Source organism: Propithecus coquereli, unplaced genomic scaffold (genome assembly GCF_000956105.1).
Source record: "Propithecus coquereli isolate 6110/MARCELLA unplaced genomic scaffold, Pcoq_1.0 Scaffold105, whole genome shotgun sequence".
NCBI classification, from domain to species: domain Eukaryota; kingdom Metazoa; phylum Chordata; class Mammalia; order Primates; family Indriidae; genus Propithecus; species Propithecus coquereli.
This window is the reverse complement of record NW_012134414.1, coordinates 3,521,600-3,528,269: the sequence shown is the minus strand read 5'-3', so window position 1 is coordinate 3,528,269 and position 6,670 is coordinate 3,521,600.

Below are 6,670 nucleotides of genomic sequence, written 5' to 3'. Positions count from 1 at the left end.
GCATCCACGCCAACATTTATTGTTTTGGGACTGGACATTTTTTAACACACCTTGTAATTTTAGAAAGATACAAGATAAGGCTGAAAAACAACACATTATCCTCAAATTAAAATGGAATTTAGAAGGACATAGTCAAATTTACTTATTTGAAAACAAATATTTAGTCAGCATTTATTATTAATTAATGTTTGGGTTTTATATTAAGTACTAAGGTTACAAAGACTGAGAAGAAAAGATCTCTGCTCTTTTAAATAAGACTTGTTTCAAATGAACAAATAGGTACTGAATGCTGCGCTAGACACTGTGCTAGGCATAGAGGCATTGCACAGTCTGGCAGGAACTAGTCTCCTGTTTGGAAACTACTGCTTTAATAACTGAAATTTTCTCTTGGGTCTCTTATCATTAGTTCCAAAATTATTCTGAAAAATTTAAATACATGTGCTGTATATAACTTCTTATGCTCATTTGAACTGTGATCACCTAAGACACAAAGTACAAAACATGTGCTAAAAAAATCTTGGTTGTATTCAATAGAACTGAATTTCTAAATACCAAAAACTTATTACTGAATTGTTTATCCAAGATAAAACAGCAGTTCAAACTTGATACTGTTTTATAAGACTTGTCTTTACGTTTGTAGTCTATTTTATTTCTGATATTCAAATTTGTACAATAGTGTTGTTACGTTTTTCTCTTCTATGTTAATAGAATTAAGAATTAACTAATAGAAGAATGCAAAATTCACAAAAGCATTCTCCCCTTCTGCTCTCTGATTTTATTTCTAAATCATCTCTATTAAATTACAGCAGAAGAGACTCTACATTTAAGATTGTTTTATCCTTTGTAATGGTGCCATAGCCAAACAATAAATTTTTTGTCAGATGGCCATGTCAAATAATGGAAAGAGAGTAAAAATTCCCAATAAAAATCATTTTAGCTGCAAATACAGAACATGGGCTCTCCTGGGCAAAGTCTATGATCTGTAATATTGCTAGCTCAAGAAAGATGAAGACTGTTCTGTTTTCATTTATATTTCAAACATGATCAGTTAACCTTAAAAATAACAAATAAATGCCACAGAAAGAGCACAACCTAAAATTCTTAGAGGAAAATAATGTTAGGTCTATTTCTGTAGTTATAAAAAAAAAAAGGAATGCAGGGAGTTTGGGGTAGTAAGTCACCGTTGAGATGCTGAACTGATGAAAATGTGAAAGCAAATGACGCACAGGAAGAAAGCTGCAGCCACATGAAGAAGTGTAATTTATAGGTGCTGCCCAGGGCACCAAATCACCTTTTGTTTTTACCCTTTTAACCTCCGCCTTACAGGTCTAGAAATCTCCCCTGCTCCAGGATCTTTGATCTTTAAAAGATTTTCTAGATATGATTAGAGAATAAAGTTTTCTCTTCAAACAAGGTGAATGAGATACAGTGCAATTTCTCATTTTTGTTCAAACTGATATATTTGCTGGCTCAGCCCTAACTCAGGAAATAACATGGGGGTTGGAGGGGTGTGATGTTTACATGTGCTCATCCTACCTCATCCAATAATTATTTCTATTTCTATGTATATAATTATTTCTATTTCTATGCATATAAGGGCCAATTACTTAGGCAATGCAGTCCTGTATACACACTTCTGTCCCACCAAGAAAAAGTTTCAGTTGTATTTACATCACTCAGCTTTTAGTGATCACAGTAGAGGGGCATCATTTTGATCACAAAGCAAACAAAATAGTAGCTCTCTCAATGAATACATAAAACCCTACAAAGCAATGGAAAATAATGTATTTAAATATTTTCTCTTTTTGTTTCAGAATATTACAGAGCTATAAATGTTTTGGTTACATCAATTGCTTTTGCACCATTTGAGTCAAAGTTATAAGTGTGCCCATCCCCTAGAGAGTGTGCATGTACCCATTTTAAATGATGATTATTAGTTTCCATATAGATATATCAAACTATCAATTTCAATTTTCAAAATTCTCCTCCATATTCTAGTCAGAATAGTTCTGTGTCCTTCCCTACAATTCACCCCCAATTTGTACTAATAGTCAATCATACCTTGGATATTTTTACCTTTATGTTCATTGCACATTAGAATACCTGCTAAAATCCCCAAGCTTCGTTAAACCTCGTGCACTTTGTTTTTAATATCAAAAATTATTTTATAGAATGTTACTTTATTCTTTCACACACTTTAAGAAAAAAGAAGCAAAAATTTACATTTTAACATTCAAATATGCTTAAAAGTAAAATTTGAAACAAGGTAATATAATTAGACTGACATCTTTTGTAAGTGATAACACAGGATAACACATAGTTGAATGGCTCCTGTACCAGAAGAATCACAGCTATGGAAAAAGACAAAGAGCCTAATTTATTCTTACTAATCAGGATTGATGTTAATTAAAGAAGAGTGCAAGATAATGACTTCTCATTACTACCTGATAGATGGAAATAGATTGTTCTTCTTCTAGGTAAAATAGCAATTAAATAACTTTTTAAAAAGGATTTATATTCAGAAGACTTTCTTCTATAATTGGTGAAGTATTCATATAAAGGTCTCTTTGAGAAATCATCTAGAAAAAATAGATTTCATGAAAGGCTGTTTATTCTTTGGTATTTTGTCACATTATGTTGGATATGCCCGAGAAAAAGACAGTATTTGAACAGGTGGTAATCAGAACAAAATTGACTTGCATTATTCTGGGAAATGTTTCACATTAAAGAATATAATCCAGTGAAGTGATTAAAGCACAAATTCAATCCTAATTCCTTCATCAACCAGCTCTGTGACCTGCACCAAGTGTTTTAACCTCTCTAGGGCTTAATGTTCTCATCTGTAAAATTAAAAATAATAGATCCTGCTCCATAGGGCTCATAACATACGGCTGCTGTGAGTATTAAATAAAGTTTTCTATGTAACATCCATAGCACAAAGTTTGGCACATAGAAAGAGTCAAATAAGTGTTACCGATTGTATTAGTTTTCTCTCACCATACAACAAATCACTACAAACTTACTGGCTGAAAAAAAGCACAATTTTATTACATCACATGTTCCATGTGTCATGGTCTGGGCATGGGTTAGCTGGGTCCTCAGCTCAGGGTCTTCCCAGAGGAAATCAAGGTATTAGATTATTATCAATCTCATCTGCGGCTGCAGTGTCATGGGGGGTCAGGGCCTCTTCCTGGTTCACCTGTTGTTGGCAGAAATAAGTCCCTTGCAGCTGGGGGACAGAGGACCTCAGCAATTAGAGGAGTCCCCCCATTCCTTGTCACATAGCTCTTCCATGGCATGGGGATTTGTTTCTTCAAAGCCAGCATCTCCTGCCGCTTCTTTCTTCCTTCTATCTTACATCTCGAACTTCTAAATCCTTTTTTAAAGAGCTCACCTCATTAGATCAGGCCCTCAAGGATAATCTTTTGATCAACTTAAAGCTAGCTGATTAGGGACCTTAATTACACCTGCTAAATGCCATCACCTTTGCCACTTAAAGTAACTTAATCATGGGAATGACATTCCATTATATTCACAGTTCTCTCCTGAACTCCAGGGGAGGGGATTCCTAGCAGAGAGTATGAACTGTGTGGTCCATCTTAGTATTTTTGCCTACAAAAAGCTATTATTTTATTATAATTTTATAATTATTATTGTAATTACTAAATGTTAACTGGAGTGTTTATTTAAAAATGAGTCTGACAACATGATTTGATGTACCTTAACATTTCTTCAAGGACCTGCATTTTAAAATACCATTGAGTACACATTTGGGACAAAAATATTTTAATTTCTTGGGGATTTAGAACATCACCTCAGCAATTTGTCCAAGGTTGCCTTCTCCAGGTATATACATTATGGTGAAAAAAATAATAGCAGCAATAAAAAAAAAAACCACTAAATTATAAAATATCCAAATATAGGCCTAGAAGACATTGCTTCTGATATAATAATTAGCTAAGCTGCAGAAGCATCTCTGAAAACTGCAAGTGAAAAGTTATGGAGAAATCTAAGGAAAATAACAATTACTAACACTCCTAGATGATTATTAACATACCTAGGTTGCCAAAGGAAATTATTACCTAAAAAATAATAAGATTGTATCATATATTTATACACACACAAACTCATCTGCAAAAAATTTATCACTTTCTGCAAAATAAAAGAAAAAATGAAAAAGAAAGTTTGTAATGGATAGGTTTGATTTTGAAAGAAACAAAAAGCCTTTACACTAACAGGATTACCTTAATCAAAATTAGGTAAAGTAGGAAATAACATAATGGTTAATTTATGGCTGTATTAAGACATAATTGAGGAACAAACTATAATAATGATTTAAGAGAATCTAATTTTTAAGCATATCAAAATCATTGAACAATAGAGCCCTTAGTTTGTGATAAGTGCACAATGTATGCGGCAATTAGTGCCTCATATGGAAAAAAAAATGTAGGCCAAGAAAAACCACAATATTTCAGAAACTCTTTCCTGCAGGAAGATGTGAATGGCAAAATTGATTGGATGAGAATCTATTGAATTAAATGAGGAAAAAGAATCAAGTTAGAGGAGTTAAATGAGTCAAGGTAAGAAATGTAGGGAGGTATATTCAGATCAAAAAGACCCTGTAGAGAAACAGAGCAAATGAGGAGAGAGAGAGAGTAGAGCTGCAAAATAATTTACATTTTTGCTTCTACAAAATGAAGTGGAATCTGACCAAGTAGAACTCAAGTCTTAATAAGAGTGAGCTGCACATTCACTTCTCCCTGTGAACTTGGTAGCAGGGTTTTTCATTTCACGGTAATGATTTATAATTAGGGAAAATCTCATGCAAATGAACCAATCCTGTTTTTATTTTTTTTCTTTTTATATCTTCTCTGGCATGCGCCTCCAGGTATATAAACTACCCTTAATGATAGAACCTGGCCCAGCCAGGCTCATCTTGGAGGAAAAACTTAGAAGTCTTCAAGGGTTTTGTGCAGCAGATAAAGAATGAGATCATATAAATATGAGATCAAAAATCATGGTATATATGAGTGTAATTAAGCTTGCATACCTGTGAGATTCCAGATACTGAGTATATTGAGAATTGCTGCCATTGGTTTAGTCATAATCAGTACTGTCGAATCAAATAGTCTAATCACAAATTGTTTCACTAGTTCTTCCCTTGAGCTTCGCTTCCTTAAGGAACTTTGTCCAGGGAAGGAGAGATCATTCTGTTGGTCTCCACTGTAAACAGGTTTGAGATTGTCATATTCCTGTTCCCAATATCTGGCAGGGAGAAGTGAAAGTAGAATAGTAAATAATTAGAAGAGAAAAAAGATCCTTCTCAAAATATTGTATCATCATTATTTTGTAAAACTTTGCATTGATGAAAATTATTGATACATCTCTGTCGCTGTGGTTGGCAGAATAATGCCCTCTCCCCAAAGATGTCCATGTCCTAATCCCTAAAACCTGTGACTATGTCATCTTATATGGCAAATGGGACTTTGCAGATATAATTAAAGATCTTTCAGATAGGAAGATTATTTTGCATTATCTGCGTAGCAATCATTCTAATCACATGAGTCCTTAAAACCAGACTCTTTCCCCAGCTGTGGTAAGAGAAAGAGATGTGATGATGAAAGAGGGGTTAGAGGGATGTGAGGTTTTTGGCTTTCAATGTGGAGGAAGGGGCATCAGCCAAGGAGTGGACGTGGCCTCTCCAAGCTGGAAAAGACAAAGAAACATTCTCTTCTAGACTCTCCAGAGAAAAACCTGGCCTTGATGAAGCACTGATTTTATCCCAAATAAAGCCTGTGTCAGACTTCTAACCTACAAAACTGTAGGATAATAAATTTGGGTTGTTTTAGGCACTAACTTTGTGTAAGTTGTTACAGCAGCCATAGAATACTACTATAATTACTAATGAAAATGTTGCAAAAACTATTCCGCTTGAGTGAAAAATATTTCTTTCAGCAGAGGAGCAAAAGAGAGAGAGTGTGGAAAAATAATGAAAAAAAGCTAATGATCGCCCCCATCTGTTCTCCCTTTCAACCGCTGCCCATTGCCACACCTCCGTTAGTTAATTGCCCTCTCAGGATGCTTAGGAAGTACAGAGAGATAAGGTGTGGCAGTGGGGAAAGCTAAACTGAAGGATTGAATTGAGCTGAGTTTGAATTCCTACTCTGTCACCTAGAGGACGTATGATACTGAGCAGAGTATTTAAAGAGTCTAATCTTCAGTTTCTTTATCTCTGTGATGAAGACAATCATGTCAACAAGGGTTGTCGAAATAACCAAATGAGTGAATATTTAAATAGCCAGTCCATGGTGTATCGTAACTGAAAGAATTTTAGATGTTTATTATTATTGCCATTTTTTCTGATGAGTTACATAAACCGTAAAGAAGTTATATGACTAGCCTAAAGTTCACATTAAAAAAAAAAAACAACAACCCAGGATGAGGACTAAATTTTCAGGCCTCTAGTCTCTATTTTTTTCACTATTGCCTACAACCTCCATTGGCCAAAAGATGGGTTATTATTCATGTATGAGAAAGTCTCTCAAATTACCATTTTAAATGTAAAAATTCACAAAACATTTTGGACACATTTTCATGCTCTTATCAAGGAAAGATTTTTTTTTTTTTTTTTTTTTTTTAGAACATCACCTCAGCAATTTGTCCAAGGTTG